The sequence below is a fragment of the Lacerta agilis genome, chromosome 5 (assembly GCF_009819535.1).
Source record: "Lacerta agilis isolate rLacAgi1 chromosome 5, rLacAgi1.pri, whole genome shotgun sequence".
NCBI classification, from domain to species: Eukaryota; Metazoa; Chordata; class Lepidosauria; order Squamata; family Lacertidae; genus Lacerta; species Lacerta agilis.
In genome coordinates, this window is record NC_046316.1 from 31,512,506 (window position 1) to 31,528,373 (window position 15,868).

Here is a 15,868-nt window from a genome sequence, read left to right on the forward strand (position 1 = left end):
ATCTGTATATAAATAGGTCTCTTCTGGTTTAGCAGAGCAAGAGGAACTTCAATAGCATAGTGAGTTATTACTTTAAAGCAAATGAAGGATTGCATCAGAAGTTGACATAGTATGCCACGTCAGCAGAAGGTCAAAGGTTCATTACAAGAAAATTTCATGAACTTAAAGAGCAGTCTGAGATGGCAAGTGAGACAGTCTACCTAAAAGGGCACAATACTGTAGAGCAGGCATGTCCAATGTCCGTTTTGGGGGCTTAATCTGGCCCGCTGGTCAATTTAATCCTGCCCCCATGGCAGCATACCCGTATTTTTCGCTCCATAGGACGCACTGGACCATAGGGCGCACCTCGTTTCTAGAGGAGGAAACAAGATAAAAAATATTTTTTCTGGTTTTCCTCCTCTAAAAGCCCGGTTTTTTGAGGATCAGCTAAAGGTTTTGCAGCTTTTTTTGAACAGGGGGTAAATCAAAGTTCCTTTTGCAAAGGGGGAAAAGCAAAGAGGAAAAGCCCCGTTTTTATGGGGTTCATTTCTGCAGTTTCTAAAGGAAAGGGAGCCTTTTCTACAGTTTCCAGACAGATAATCTAATCAGCCAGTCACATGTTGCTGGGGAAACAAACAACCTCCCTCTGCAGCACATTCAACAATGGAGGCCTGGGCAAGGGGGCAGGGCTGAAAGGGAGCCGGAACTCTTATCTCTCTCCTGATCTCTTCTGATCAGCTGCTGAGCGGGGTCCTTTCAACACCCCCTTTTCTCTTTGTAAAATAAAAAGCACTATCTGCTTTTGGCCCCTGGGCAAATCGGTTCCAGGGACCACCATTCGCTCCATAAGACGCACAGATATTTCCCCTTAATTTTTAGGAGGAAAGAAGTGCATCTTATGGAGCGAAAAATATGGTATGTCCTGGGGTAAAATCCTTTTAAAAAGCTGAACAATTTTGGTTGGCCCTCACGCTTGTTCACTTCAGCAAATCTGGCCCTCTTTGAAAAAAGTTTGGGCACCCCTGCTGTAGAGGCAGAAGTCTGCTGCAGATGGTTGTCACAAACTTCAGTTGATTACATAGCTATTATATATAACACACACACACTCATGGCTCAACCCTATGTACGATTATTTCAGTCTTTCAGAAATGAGATGTACATGCATGGGTAGTCATGCCAGCATACTACCACAACTGACAGCACTCAAGTGATGACCAGAGTAGCCTCCAAAACTGATGCTACAGAAGTGGGCTGCCTACCCATTTTTGTCAGAAACCCAAGCCCCAGCCAGGATCTAGAGGTGGGGTTTATTGCTTTATTTTTACTGATAATGCTAGTGTTTCTGTCCCAATTTCAACCATTCACTTTACACTGCAGTACCTCCTGTGTACTAGGACGCGGGTGGCGCTGTGGTCTAAACCACAGAGCCTAGGGCTTGCTGATCAGAAGGTCGGTGATTCAAATCCCCGCAGCAGGGTGAGCACCCATTGTTCGGTCCCAGCTCTTGCCCACCTAAGCAGTTCGAAAGCACATCAAATGCAAGTAGATAAATAGGTACCGCTCCGGCGGGAAGATAAACGGCGTTTTTGTGCGCTACTCTGGTTTGCCAGAAGCGGCTTAGTCATGCTGGCCACATGACCCGGAAGCTGCCTGCAAACAAACGCCAGTTCCCTCAGCCAGTAAAGCGAGATGAGCGCTGCAACCCCAGAGACATCCGCAACTGGACCTAATGGTCAGGGGTACCTTTACCTTTACCTTTACCTACTGTGTAATGGAACCATGGCTTTTTTTTATCAATATACTGCCAAGTTGTGTTAAATTTTATATGGCAGGAAAGAACTGCATACTAAGATACCACCCAAAATTTCAACACATCATCAGAAGTGGCGCAACCATGTAAACCTGAGGAAAAGCACAACACAAATCTCTGTGGTTTTCCAAGCTAACAGGATTGCTAACCTTTTTTATCCAAAAATGGATAACATGAAATGAGCACTAGATTTCTGCTAGACTCCAAAGGATTACCAAATGTGATTTTTAAGTTGTCATCATCATCATCATCTCGTTGTTGCTGTTGTTGTTTATATGCCACCCATCTGACTGGGCTGCACTAGCTACTCTGCTCTGGGTGGCTCCCAACAAAAAATAGTAAAAGATCAGATAAAATGTGGAAATTAACAGGTAAGGAAACATCAGGAAGATGGGGGGGGTGCCATCTGAATGCAGTCATTGTGACAAGTGACTGCATTGTGTCCCTATGGATGAGGCATACAGCTTATATTAGTAGAGACTCATCAGCCACTGAAACCACACATATTTGGATCAGCAAACTTTCCTCACATTATTTGATAAGAGCACATGAATCATCATAGCATGGGAACCAAGTCAGTTGCGCCATAGTAGGCTTAATATAAAACCCTCAGGCGATAAAAGAGAAGTGAAATTCAGGAGTGCTTCTGTAATCACAAGACATTTTTCAATCTCTTTGCACAATCATCAGCTAACACGAGACCTCATGCAGCACCTTGTACAATATGTCAATATGCATGCTTGCGCTATGTTCCACATTTTGCTAACTCTTGTGCAACATTTTACAAAACAGTACCACTGCCAGAATTCTTTGCATTGTTAACATCGAGAGTATTAGAGAGGATACTACTTTTAGTATCCATTTTAAAAGTCTGAGTGCACAAAAACTGTAAATAGATTTCTTATTCCCACCCTCCTCAATACTATTGCAACCAGCCTCTACTTTAGATACAGAAGATATATATACTGTATGGATACCATTGCTATCTACAACATCTACTGAAAATAACCACAGAAGACAAGAAATGAAAAGTAACAAAAATGAATAATTTGCAGAAAGGGTTATGCAGTACTAAAAAAAAAAGTATTTTAAAGTGCTGTAATATATGTAGTACTGTTTATCTGAAAGACTTTATATACAGTCTACCTATATTGCTTTTTTATAAAAAGAAAACAATCAAGAAAGTACTCATTATTCAGTTTTAATGACAATGTTCTAGAGACACATTCTAGAGACTTGTTGATGTATTTTGCCGACCAACCATAAGTTTTACTTAAGAGAAATTCCTGATTTATAGGACTTATTTCCAAGTTAAAGTGTTCTTAGTACTGCAGTCTTAGCCACAACAAGCTACCTGGCATTCACAATTTCAGAAGAACGTGTTAAAGCCAACAACAAAATTAACCCACACGTTAAGTAGGAAGTGGCAGAGAAGGTACTAGAAACATCACTATGAAAGACTGCATTAATATTTGAAGCACTCGTTTAGGTGAACACTGCTGTGTGTCATTCCCTCGAACAGCTGCCAGATCTTAACAGTCAGGCTGATCCTATGCATACTTACACAAATGTAAGCTCTATGTCCAGTGAAGGTTACTTACAAGTAAGGAGCATGTTTTTTATCTTAGTAATACAACATACAGACCATACCACCTTCTATTAATAAATCACCCCTTCAAGAAAATAAAAGCCCTATAATGACAGACAGCACCCCCCTGCTTTTGACAACAATAATCATAAATTCACTTACAGCCTCATTCCTTTGGTTTTTCAGAATCCAAGCTTGTGGGTGCATTTCTTGCAAGAAGAAACATAAAATAGGAATAGAGAATATATATGAAGGGGTGCCCCATCCTAGCAGCTCTCCCCAAGTTGTTGGACTCCAACTCTCTTCAACCCCAGTCAACACTGTCAGAAATGACAGGAGCTGTACTCCAGCGCCATCTGGAAGAGTTTGGGGTTCCCTACTCCTGCCCCAGGTGGCGCTGTGGGCTAAACCACAGAGCCTATGGCTTGCTGATCAGAAGGTCAGCGGTTCGAATCCCTGCCACGGGGTGAGCTCCCGTTGCTCGGTCCCTGCTCCTGCCCACCTAGCAGTTCAAAAGCACGTCAAAGTGCAAGTAGATAAATAGGGACCACTCCAGCAGGAAGGTAAACAGCGTTTCTGTGTGCTGCTCTGGTTCACCAGAAGTGGCTTTGTCATGCTGACCACATGACCTGGAAGCTGTCTGCGGACAAATGCCGGCTCCCTCGGCCTATAGAGCGAGATGAGCGCTGCAACCCCAGAGTCGGACACGAATGGAGCTGATGGTCAGGGGTCTCTTTACCTTTACTCCTGTCCCATAATACGCTCTCCTGTTCTGCATTATTTATTAATGGAATAGATTTATATCATACTTTCTGCTATCTAGGTCTTTAAGATGGCTTACAAACATGTTGGTATAAAAATGTACCTTCTGAGCAGGGACAGGCCTTAATCTTCCATCCTGGAAGAGACTATCACCTGAGGCCTACTCAAATTCTGACTGTCTTAGGCTTGGTGGTAGAGCAAAGAGCAAGTCCTTCACAGAAGTATCTGCCCTTCCTAAACCTAAACGGAGAGTGGAGCACAGAACAATATTCAAATGAGAGCTGCTCCTGCCACACAACATTATCCATGGGCAATCTGGGAGACCAAAGTTTAAATCCCCACTGGCAATGAAGCTCACTGGGTGACCTTGGGACAGTCACTGCCTCTCAACCTAATCTAACCTACCTCACAGGGTTGTTGCAGAGATTAAATGAGATGGGGGGGGAGAACCATGTATTCCCCCTTGAGCTCCTTGCAGCAGGGGCAGAGGAAATGTGGAATATAAGTGCAACACTCTCTCTCTCTCTCTCTCTCTCTCTATATATATATATGGCACTCAGAATCACAAAATAGACAGCTGAAAGTTGCTTCTTCCCATGGTAATTCTACTATAAACTTTTGACACATATAGCTTATGGAAAAATGAAACCAGCTAGGAACCATTACTTTGCTAGGATCAGCTTAGGACAGAGGAGCCTCCTAAGCTCGCACTGCCCCCCTTCAATGTTTTAGGGATGTGGGGTGGAAGGAAAGAGTGGCAGGTATTTAGGGACATACAGTTTTCATTCTATGTCATATAGAAGTGTGTGTGCTGGAAATATGCCTTCTATTTTCCAGGTTATCTTCTGGCATTAAATCAGTTAAATATCAAAAACCTAAAGAAGAAAGGGAACTACTAATGAACTACAACACGCAAGTCCAAGTTTACAACTTATTTTGCGAGGAAGCTAAGCTAACACAAACTTATTTTTAGATGTCAAACTATTAACAAAATAAAACTATCAGATATATTATCTTGTGTGGCAAAGCTAAAGCAGAAACCTATGTGCAGCAGAGCACTGAATTAAGATATAAGACTCCAGTCCTTAGCACACTTGCAAGTGTGGTTCATTGAAATTGCCAGGAGTCTCTTTCAGGTAACCTCATTATAGTCAAGTTGTAAGAATCTTGATTATGAGTTGAATTCCCTGCTGTGCAGAGTTCACAGTGAAAACTCTCATGCCAGCTCTTCAGATCATCTTCTGTAACTGAAAATTGCATTATCTCACTTAGCTGTTATTAACCATTATTAATATTTCATACAAATCCACAGCTGGAACACAGTAAGCTCAGGAGTAATCTCAACTACAAAAGAGAAGAGGGTGTGGGAAGAAAAAGGACCTAATATTCTTTGACTGTTTGAAGCACTTTTCAAAGCAAAAACTCCACCCCTCCAAAAGAATTGTTTAAAGATCCTTTTTATTATTGTTTCCAAATGAAAGACAACAGCTTCTGAACACAACTTTATCTGATGAACAAGTGACTTGTACGTCACATCTGCAGTTCCTGTGTACAACATTTGGAACTGACGTGGGATGGGTAGAGAGACTTTATGGTACAATGGCATCTAGGACAAGTAGCAATGTTAAAGTTTCTAGTCTGTTCATGCAGAAACTTTCTTCCGTGAGCAATGAAGTTTCAATAGTTTGCAAAGCCTTAAATAAAGGGCAGCTAGCCACCCGGTTTTATAAGCAGCCAAATCAGTCAAACCACTGTCAATGCTAACACTGAAACTCGACTAAGCTGCTCTGTATTCTGTACAAATACCGGTAGTTGCTAGCTCAATGAGTGCTACTTGACCCAGAGGACTGAGGTAAGGCACATGCTCTGCTCCCACCATCATAGCAAACCTTCTGCTAGGCAGAAGTCCTACTATGCAAGAAGCATGGAAACATAGGAAACTGCCTTATAACTGGGTCAGACCAGTGGCCCATCTAGGTCATTACCTTCTTTGCTGACTGGCAACAGTTCTCCAGGACTGGATACAGCAATCTTTCCCAGGCTTAACAAGAGCTGCTATGGATTACGAGCTTGTTAGCTGCTACATTTATACTAGAGCAAGTAGAAGATAAACCAAAAATAATTAAATGCAAGCTCCTCCTACAATTCTTTTCAGCTTCCTAACTAGGCCCAAATCCCACTGTTACACAACGTAATAGCACCAACTGTCTTTCCAAGCTCCTTATCGCAATACTGTACACAAGTTCCCCAACTCTCATTGCCTACTGATCAAAAGAACTGACCAAGATTTTGTTACACTCTGTGGAAAGCTTTATTTACTGTTAATTATTTTTCTAGTCAGCAGAGAGTGGGGCATAGAGGAAAGGATTAACTCCACTTCTAGAAGGCAAGGTCAAAACGGTATTAAGTTTCCTGTGACCATCCAGAAGAGGAAGGGGTCAGTCCCCCAGTCCATAGACTTGGTCCTAGCAATAACAGTGTCTCCCACAGACAACCCTGGAACTGTGGCAAACCAGAACTAGGTAACTAGAAGAGAACAAGGAATCCAGAATAAATCTGAGATAGAATAGTGAAAGGAACAATGCAAAGTGCAGAAGACACAAAACAGAAATATCTCCCCACCTCATAATATTCCAGGTTGAACTCACAAGGCAGGGCTATATGCTCCAGAAGAACACTTCATGGTAAGTTCAACTTTCCATTGTCAGTCAGCAGAGGACTGGAGCACACAGGAAAAGTTTTAAGGAAGCAGTATTCCCAGGAGGATGGGAGAACTTCCAGTCACAGGACCTACTGAAGGACCCTCTTGCTAAAGGCCACTTCATCAAGGACATATTTGTCCCCCTTGTAGAGTCTCCCAAAGATGAAGCAATGGGCTCAGCAGCTGGATAAGATAGAATGGGTCACAGTGCCTAAGAGAAGAGGCTGAGACTTAGAATGGTAGATACATCAGTGCTATTCATTCCCTGACCAACCAGTTAATGGTTCCTCTAGACACTTTCTTTGCCCTGGGCTTCTGCCTTGTAAAACACAAATAGAGATTCTGTGCATTTCAGCTCTTTGGTACGTGACAAATAGATCCAGACTGCCCTCCGGACATCTACTTTATGCCATTTCTTTCCCTATGGATAGACTAGCTTTGAGGAGAAGTCAAGCAATATAGGCCCCAGGGACTGGTGAAAACTGGAGTTCACCTTGGGTAGGAAACTGAGATAATGATGCAAGGCAACCCACTTCAGGATAGATGCCACATAGTTCCTGACTGACTGATTGATAGCACCCACAATTTCCCCATCTGCTCATGGAAGCAACTGCCACCAGGAACACAAAGTTCCACATAAGCTCAAGTGGGATGGAACCCAATGGTTTGAAGGAAGACACCATGAAGATCCCAACCAGGAGATATGTGGATTACCAGTGAGGAAATTATGGAAGCCACTTACAGAAACTGAGATGCACTCTGGTACGCACATAATACTATCCAGGGCCACTGGCTAGTATTTAAAGTTGTTGGGAGCAAGGCCTTGCTTCAGATCTGCCTTCAAGAAATCAAAGACTACTGGGACTCTAGCCTCCAAATGGCAGACTGTGTCGCTTGCACCACCTCTGGAAAGCCTTCCATTAAAAATGTTGCAAAATGTGTTAGCAAAATGTGGAATGTAGCACAGCATGCATCTTGACATATTGTACAAGGTCTTGTGTTAGATGATGATTGTGCAAGAGACTGAAAAATGTATTGTGCTTACAGAAACACTCCTGAATTTCGTTTCTCTTTTATCGCCTGAAAGTTTTATATTAAGCCTACCACAGACCAACTGACTTGGTTCCCATGCAATGATGTTATCATGTGCTCTAATCAAATAATGTGAGGAAAGTTTACTGATCCAAGTATGTGTGGTTTCACTGGCTGAGGATTCTATACTAATATAAGCTGCACACATAGTGACACATAATCTCATATATCCAATTACTGGATACTTGTCCAGTGACTATGTTGAGGAATCCCTCTTCTAGCAATGTGTGTTGTTCAAACTCCCAATGCAGAGTTGGAGCTAGTGCATGTGTAGAACTGCCCTTGGAAAAGCAGTCCCAGGCATAATGGAAGTCACCATGCCAGAATGGAAATCTACCAAGTCCAAAAACCATGGTCCCCACAGTGCAGAGCCACCAGAAGGACCTGGGCCCAGAGAGCCCTAGTGTGGGTAGAAGAGTTGTATGCACTTTGGGGTCCCAGAATCTGAAGACAAAGAAGTCCATTTTCTTGTTGTTCATGGCAAATGGGTCAATCCTAGGAGGCCCACCTCTGTTCACGATGGATTGAAACACTACTGGATAGAGATACCACTCCCCTGATCAATCCCCATTCTGTTCAGCTAATCCACCTTGATGCTGTGGATGACCTCAATGTGTTCTACTGAGATAGAAGATGTTCTTCCTTGTAGGACAGTAATAAGTTGTTTCTGATTGATCAGATCCACAAAAGCTAGGAGGATTAAGTAGACAGCCCTCAACTCTAGCCAGCTGATGGGAGTGGGCTGCCTTCTCCACACACATTTGGACAAAGCTGCCTCTCCATCCAATCAAGCTGACATATGGAACAACCCTGAGCAGTTTCGGGAAGTGCAACCACCACTGGAGGAGGTGGTGGCGGAGTCCCCTAGACAGACACACCAACCAACTTCCCAGCTATCAAGGGGAAGACCCAGAAGGGGCCTTCAGATACACCCTCCCCTTAATCTGGACCCCTGTCTTTCCTGGTTACAGCGCTGGTGGAGTGGGGTGTGAACAAAAGATAAAATAAGAAGCTTCCCTTCCTTCAAAATATGTGATACTGGAGAGCAAAGGAAAAGGAAAAGGAAAAGGAAAGAAATCGTAACTGCTCCTGCCTGCAAAGCACACAGACCTAAAAATTAGTCATGCTCTCCTATTGAAAGAGTCAAAACTGTGGGGGAAAGGTTCCTTCCTCTTCTGAGTAGCCACAGCAAACCATTTTTAAAAAATATAGTTTTGACCCTGCCTTTTAAAAGCAAAGTTAAACTTTTCCTCTATGCTCTACTGTGACCAAGAACTATGTACAGTATTAAAAAAATATTTTACAACAACAGATCTTTGACAATTCTAACAGTGCATGCAACATGGCATGTGATATGTTTATTTGAACATTCTCCTAAGAACTGCTATCCATAGTGCTGCTAAAAGAGACTAACAAACAGCACACTAGCCAGGTCCAATATTCCCCAAACACACCCCTCTCATTAACCCCCAAACACATTAACCTCAGATAGTACACAAATCTTCTTCCAAATCAATTTGCTCTATGGTAAAAACTCTAGTTTTAATCTTAGCACACCTCAGAAAGCATGCTAAGGCTACAACTCTAATAATTTCTACTCAAAAGAGTTGACAGGGATTGCTTCCACATAAGTGGGGTTAGAGCTGCTTCCTAAGCAACTAGTTCAAAGCCAACATCAGCTATGAAATGACGGCTTTATGCCAGAGACATAGCTAAGGGGCAGCTAGCCAGGTTTTTTGCCCTGGGTGAAGTCTCCAGAGGGGTGTGCCATTGAGGCTGCCAGCTTGTGTGTGTGTGTACGCAAATGCGCATGGGGGGGTAGCCAAACTGAGTCTTTGACACCGGTGAAATAAAGCCTAGTTTTGCCCCCTGCTTTATGCCATCACCCAAAGCCCCTCATCTGCATGGTGTCTAATATTGCCGCACTGTGCATGTGTACTGATATAAATGCACACAAAGCAGTTTGACGGAACAACAGGTGTTATCTAGTTTTCACTGCAAAACATCCCGTAGCCTCCTGTTCACACACACACACAGTTAAAACCTTATTACTGTATTCTTAACCAGAATCATCAGTCCCACCTCATTCCACTTCCTGCCTTATATATTTACCCCAGGCTGTAATCCTATGCACACTTGAGCGTAAACCCATTTAAGTCACTGGGACTTCATAGGCCCAGCCTTACTACAAAGCTGCTGTCTCACCTCACACACAGCCCTGGCCCTGTAACTGCCTCCAGTCATAGTATTAAGAACCTAAGAGCTGCCTTTGCAGGATCAGACCAAAGGCCTACCAAGTTAAGTCCAGCTGTTTGTTGGCCAAGCCAGATGATACCTGGGGGAGGTGAGGGAAACCCACAAGCGGGGCTCAAAGCACAACAGCACTCTCTGCCGTCCACGTTCCCCAGCAACTGGTCTCACGAAACACTTCACCTGGTCACTTCGGACGGGCCAGGCGTGTGTGTACACAACACAACAGCTCTCGACTCGGCCGGCTCCTGGCTAAGGCGGCGAGGCCCCTCCGCCTCAATTCCCTCCTTCTCCTTCTCCTCCCCCCCCCCATATCGTAGCAACTCACCTGGCCAACAACCGCAACCCCGTCCTACGTAACACACCAGCCGCACCTCGACCTCGGCTCGGCCGCCGGAGTTGCTGCTCTCCTTTCCCCGCCAGCGCGCGCCCCGCCCCGGCCGCATCTCCTCGCTCGAGCAGAAACCCCGCCGCCCTCAGCCGCCCCGACGTTGCTACCAGAGCGAAGGCTTAAGAGGAGGGCGAAAAAATACCACCACCACCACTATTACTACTACAACTGCTGCGACTAGCTGGAGTGCAATTCCTCAAGTGTCGACCCCCACTCTCCAGGGCCGCCACCCCCCCCCCGCCACTCTTGCAAACATCCCAACCCCACACTCGCGCCTCCCTCGCCCCCAACTTCGGCGCGTTTCGCCTCTGCTCCCGCCTCCCCCCCACCCCACTGCCAGCCACCAGTTCACATATCTCTCCCGTCCTGGCCCTCCGCCCGCGCTCCCCTGACGACTCAAGAGCTATATTGGGAATCCCGGTTGCTCCCGCTGGCGCCGCTGGTTAGCAAGCGGGCGGCGGCGGGGGAGTTCCCGAGGGGACCCACCACCGGGCAGTCACCTACCTTCCTCTTCCGTGGGCCGCTTTCCCTCCGGAGGCTCCAGGTTGCCAGTGCCTGGCGTGCAGCAACAGCAAGCAGCAGCTGTGGTTTCTGCAGCAGCAAGGCGCTTCTCCGCCGACTGGGCTAGCTCGCGACGGGATGGAGGAGGCTTCTTTGGACGGAGCTGCCTCGCCTCCTCGCCCGCCAGCAACACGGGGAGCGTGCGGCGGCGGCGGCGGCCCGTGGGGTCTCGGACGGCGGCGGAGGCGGAGGAGGAGGAGGGGACTGTCGGCCGGGCGAGCAGGCAGGCAAGCAAGCAGGGAAAGAGGGAGGGAGGGAAAGCGAACGGCTCCGCCACGTGACGGGCCGTGTCATCCTGCGCAGCCATCTTGCGTCCCTGCCGCGCCTCCTCCTGGAAGAAGGCGGCGGCGACAGGGCAGCGGCATCCCGGCGGCCTCGGAGCTGGCTTCCCAGGCGCGGCCTAGACGGTTTCCCGAAAGAGGCGGCGGCGGCCCGGGAGAAAAGGGGTGTGGTGGATGCAAGGGTGGCTACTCGGCCGGCTTGTAGGGACAGCAGGAGACCCGCCGGCGCCGCTCTTCTATAAGCGGAAAGCCGATGACTTGACTCGGGTGTGAAAGCCGCCAGGTTACTCCGGACCTCACCTACCTCGCAGGGTTGTTAGTGAGGGTGAAATAGGAGTTGGGGGGGGTGGAGAAGCATGTTGAGTTGAACTCCTCGGGTGGCCAAGCGGGGTGTACGTGTGAATAGGAATTAAAAAGGGACAAACCACCGACTGGGGAAACCCAACTAGGAGCTGCGTGTGTGTGCTGTTTGAGTGGTTTGTTCAAATATTCCCCATTATGCCCAGTGGAGCAAATGTGCACAGGGTTGCATTTTGAGCCTATGCACTTAACTGAGCAGTGAATCCCACCGGGTTCCAGAACTGCAAAACAAGGGTGTGAAGGGTTGCATCCCAACATGCAGGCATTTGAAAGCGTGAAGCCTTTCCCGGTGTATACGGATTGCGGTTAGGTGGGAGTTTCAAGCTGCTGGTATTTCTGCACGGCAGTTTACTGTTAAAAGATTGCTAAAGCGAATTAAATTCGCTTACAGGGAGTGAGTAGTTATCCCAGTGTTCAAAAAAGTTTTATTTGTTTTGTACAGTAGTATCTGTTTCCAAGCAAGCATGTCCCTAGCATATATCCAAGCTGTAGAATGGGAATTTCAGTTCTGACACCCTGTATATGTGAGAAGACTTGTGCACAAAACAGTATTTTGATCAACCCAGACAACCCGCCTGGTTTTGGGAGTTTGATCTGGAGAAATTCTGCTGGTGCAAAGTAGCAGTAATGGTTTTATTGGAGAGGAGGAAGGAGACTATGTTTACTAATCACTTCAATAATGTAAATAGCAATAAGTGCCTCGCGTTTATAAATAGCTCCATTTCCTCAGTAATGAAACCACTTCAACATATGCAAGTTTTGTAATACATCAGATTATGCTAGTCCGTAAAGTAAACTTTACCAGTCTGTCTCCGTATTATAGACTAGCAGAAGTTGAGAGAACAGTGACTTGTCTGAGGCCACCTGAAAAGGTGATGACTGAAATGGGATTTGAATTGCGAATTGTCTATAATGCTTCCTCACAGTGTTGTTGTTTTTTTCCAGGGGATACTCAAGGGTATGCAGTACAGGCACATCTTTTGTTGTTGTTAAAAAGTGTGGCACTTACTGTAACAACTCATGGTGAGTACCTGCACCCCTTTCTTTTGGGTTAAAAAGTGTGATACTATAATAGCTTCATGGTGAATACCGACACCTATTTTTCTAGAAAAAAAACACTGCTTCCTCATTGCACTTTAAGTAATGGGGTGGGGGCTTTTAAATATAAAACGTAAACAGTATGGAAGGGTACCCTTTGTATTAATTACAGTCATACCTCGGGTTACAGACGCTTCAGGTTGTGTGTTTTCGGGTTGCACACTGCGCCGAACCTGGAAGTACCTGAACGGGTTACTTCCGGCTTTTGGCGCATGCGCAGGAACACTGAATCATGACCCACGCGTGTGCAGATGTGGCGCTGCGGGTTGCGAACGCTGCAGGTTGCGAATGCGCCTCCCACATGGATCACATTTGCAACCTGAGCATCCACTGTACATACATATTTTTAATACCAAAGTACATTCTCTATTTCCCCCTATAAATAAAATCCTGAAATCAGTATATCTGGCCTAGAATCTTTTCCGCTCACACTCTGCTCTTTAGGAAGGAAGTATTTCTCTATGGTGGGTGAACCTAGAAAGGGATGTATGATTGCCCCTCCCCCTCCCACCAATTCTCAACAAATATATCTAAAATGTCCAGACATCGTTGGGAGGGGAGTGGTTAATAAAACATTACAGGCAGTAACTGGCATAAAAGGAGCCTTGAATAACTGTTCTTAGATAGCAACCATAGCATATGACAGTTCTACAAATGCTTATACTTCAAAGTCCAATAACTTTAATAAGCTTTAGACCTAGCTCTATGACAAATAGTTCAGTAGTTACAGAAGAGAAACACAAAAAGCTACATCACAAGGAAGGACAACAAAGAAGGGACTTTAAAAATAATTGGAATGGGTGTGTATAGAAAGAACAAGGTGTGATAAATTGGATAAAAGGAGAATAAACACTTAGCCAATGTCAGGTGTTGACTTGGAATTTTTGCAGTTCACCTCCTACATAAATTCAACAACTAATGGGCTGTAAAATTAACTATATAATACAATTAGTGTTCAGTGCTTGACATACTCAGCCAAAGAGGAGTCCTCTGTAAGTAAGCAAAATACTTGGGGAAAAACATGCAGGAGTTTTTATTATTATTTTCAATTGCTTGTGCTTCCTTTTTAAGGAAGGTCACTGCCCACAAGGTGAATCTTGGTTTTAGCAACTTCAGGGTATGTCTACACTATCATTCATTGTCACATTTCATTTCCATTTATCCTAAAACTGCCGCTTGCTTTTTGACTGTAGAAAAACACACTTTCTCGTGTTGGGCTCAGGTTTTTATATATCCTACCCTCCCCAATAATAACGATAAACAGTGTGCCTCTACAGGTATCAATATTTTTTATATAGCATTCCAAAATGAAGGGAGGAGGTGGCTGACTGGGCCCAACTTTGGATAAACGTTTATAAATGAATGCACATGAAACTGCATTACATTGGGAGGAAACACATTACAGGCAATTGGTCTGTCTATGCCAGTAGACATAATCTGGTTCTTGGCATCAAGTTAGTGTCTTTTGGATCTGAAGTCCTTGTAGCCGGAGATTCCAGTTACTGAAGCTTGGACTTTTTGCATGTACAGCATGTGTTCTTAACAAAAGTACGCACAGAAGGCAAGCGCAGAGCAGAAGCTCGTGTAGAATTGCAACAGGCAAACTCTCCTGAAGGCAGATAATGCAACAGCATAACTGCATGGACAATGAAGGAGTAGCCCTTGTCCACTTGGAAACCCAGCACAATTACACCTACTCTACTCTCACAGGCTTTGGGAGTAAACCCCAAGGAAAAATCCACACCCAGTGCCTTGTGAGACATCTTTGGGAGAATAAAGAGCTAAGCAGTAAACCCTACACAAATCTGGAGTGGTGTCCCTAAAATGATTGGATGGCGTCTTGTACACCTCCTTCTGGCAACTCCTGTCGCCAAGCTGGTGCCAAATGCATTGCCCTGCTTTCCCTTGGACCACATCAATGAGGCCAGGAAGTGGGTCTGGTTGTCTGGGCAGCCCAGGAACTCCATACACACTGCCCACGCTTGCGCCCCATGGAGGTCACTTCAGTGCTGCTAATGCAGGAAAAATAATGTGGGAGGCAGCAGTTAAAAAGTTACTGGTCTCTGCAGCCACAGCAGGTGCTGTGATTTCAACAGTTTGACTTCACCCCCTGAGGCACAGTCAGTTGTCTCTTGAGGTAGATGGAGGTCAACAACTCACACAGAAGAACGAGACAGTTGCCTAGAATTACTGTTCTCTTTGGTTTGCTCATTTTCTGGGGAAAGGGGGCCATCATGGAAACACACAGCATCTGTTTTGCATGCAGAAGGTTCAAACTCAACACCTCTAGGTAGGACTGGGAATGTCTCTCCAGACAGCCACTGCTAGTCAGTGTAGACAATGCTGAGCTAAATGGACCAATGGTCTGACTTGGTATAAGGCAGTTTCCTGTGTTCCTCACATTCCTATATCAACAACAAGAGGCATAGTTTTAATCTCAGCCCCCCCCCCCAGCAATCTAAGGGGAATTAGCAACACTAAATCACTGCAATTAATAATTCATTTTCTTTTACTGCATGCCTGTTTTCTATTATCTACAAGCCCATTTTGGAGAAATAGGCAAATGTTATTTCAGAAATAATAAATGTGCTTCTGTTATTGTGTAGATTGGTGGGGGTGTTTTGTTTTTGCAATAGTCTCAATAGAGAAATTCTGTAGCTTCTGATTGTACTTCTGATTGGAAATACCAACCTCACGCAAAGCAAGACCTTCCTTTCTCAGTTCTTCTGCTTTGACTTTGTCGAAGCAAATAAGAAAATGAAATTGTAGCCTTGAAGGTGTTTTCAGTGACAAACGTGAATGCAAACTGCTTCTCATTCCTACTCATCTCATTCTCTGTCCTCTTGTTTTTTAATAAATGTTTTTTTAATAATAATAATCAAGAGTTTGCTTATTGCATTTATAACTTGGCCTTGAACCTTCAGGTTCTCAGGGCAGTTCAGAACATTTCAATAAGAATCAACATAATCTAACATTTTGTTAAAATTTGTTGTTG

The 15,868-nt window shown here is 44.9% G+C and overlaps 1 protein-coding gene across 8 annotated transcripts in view; it reads right to left on the reverse strand.

Annotated features, from left to right (window-relative positions):
• The window catches only part of SGMS1 (sphingomyelin synthase 1), an 83,454-nt gene extending 72,282 nt beyond the window's left edge, over positions 1-11,172 (reverse strand). For 3 of the 8 annotated variants that reach the window (XM_033149174.1, XM_033149176.1, XM_033149170.1), the window contains exon 1: positions 11,078-11,172. The gene's annotated coding sequence lies outside the window, so the exon portion shown is untranslated. Of the gene's footprint in view, positions 1-10,510; positions 10,577-11,073 lie in introns of those variants that run through there. The other 5 variants (XM_033149177.1, XM_033149171.1, XM_033149175.1 and 2 more) reach the window with 4 other exon arrangements.
• Between the last annotated feature and the right edge of the window lie 4,696 nt (positions 11,173-15,868).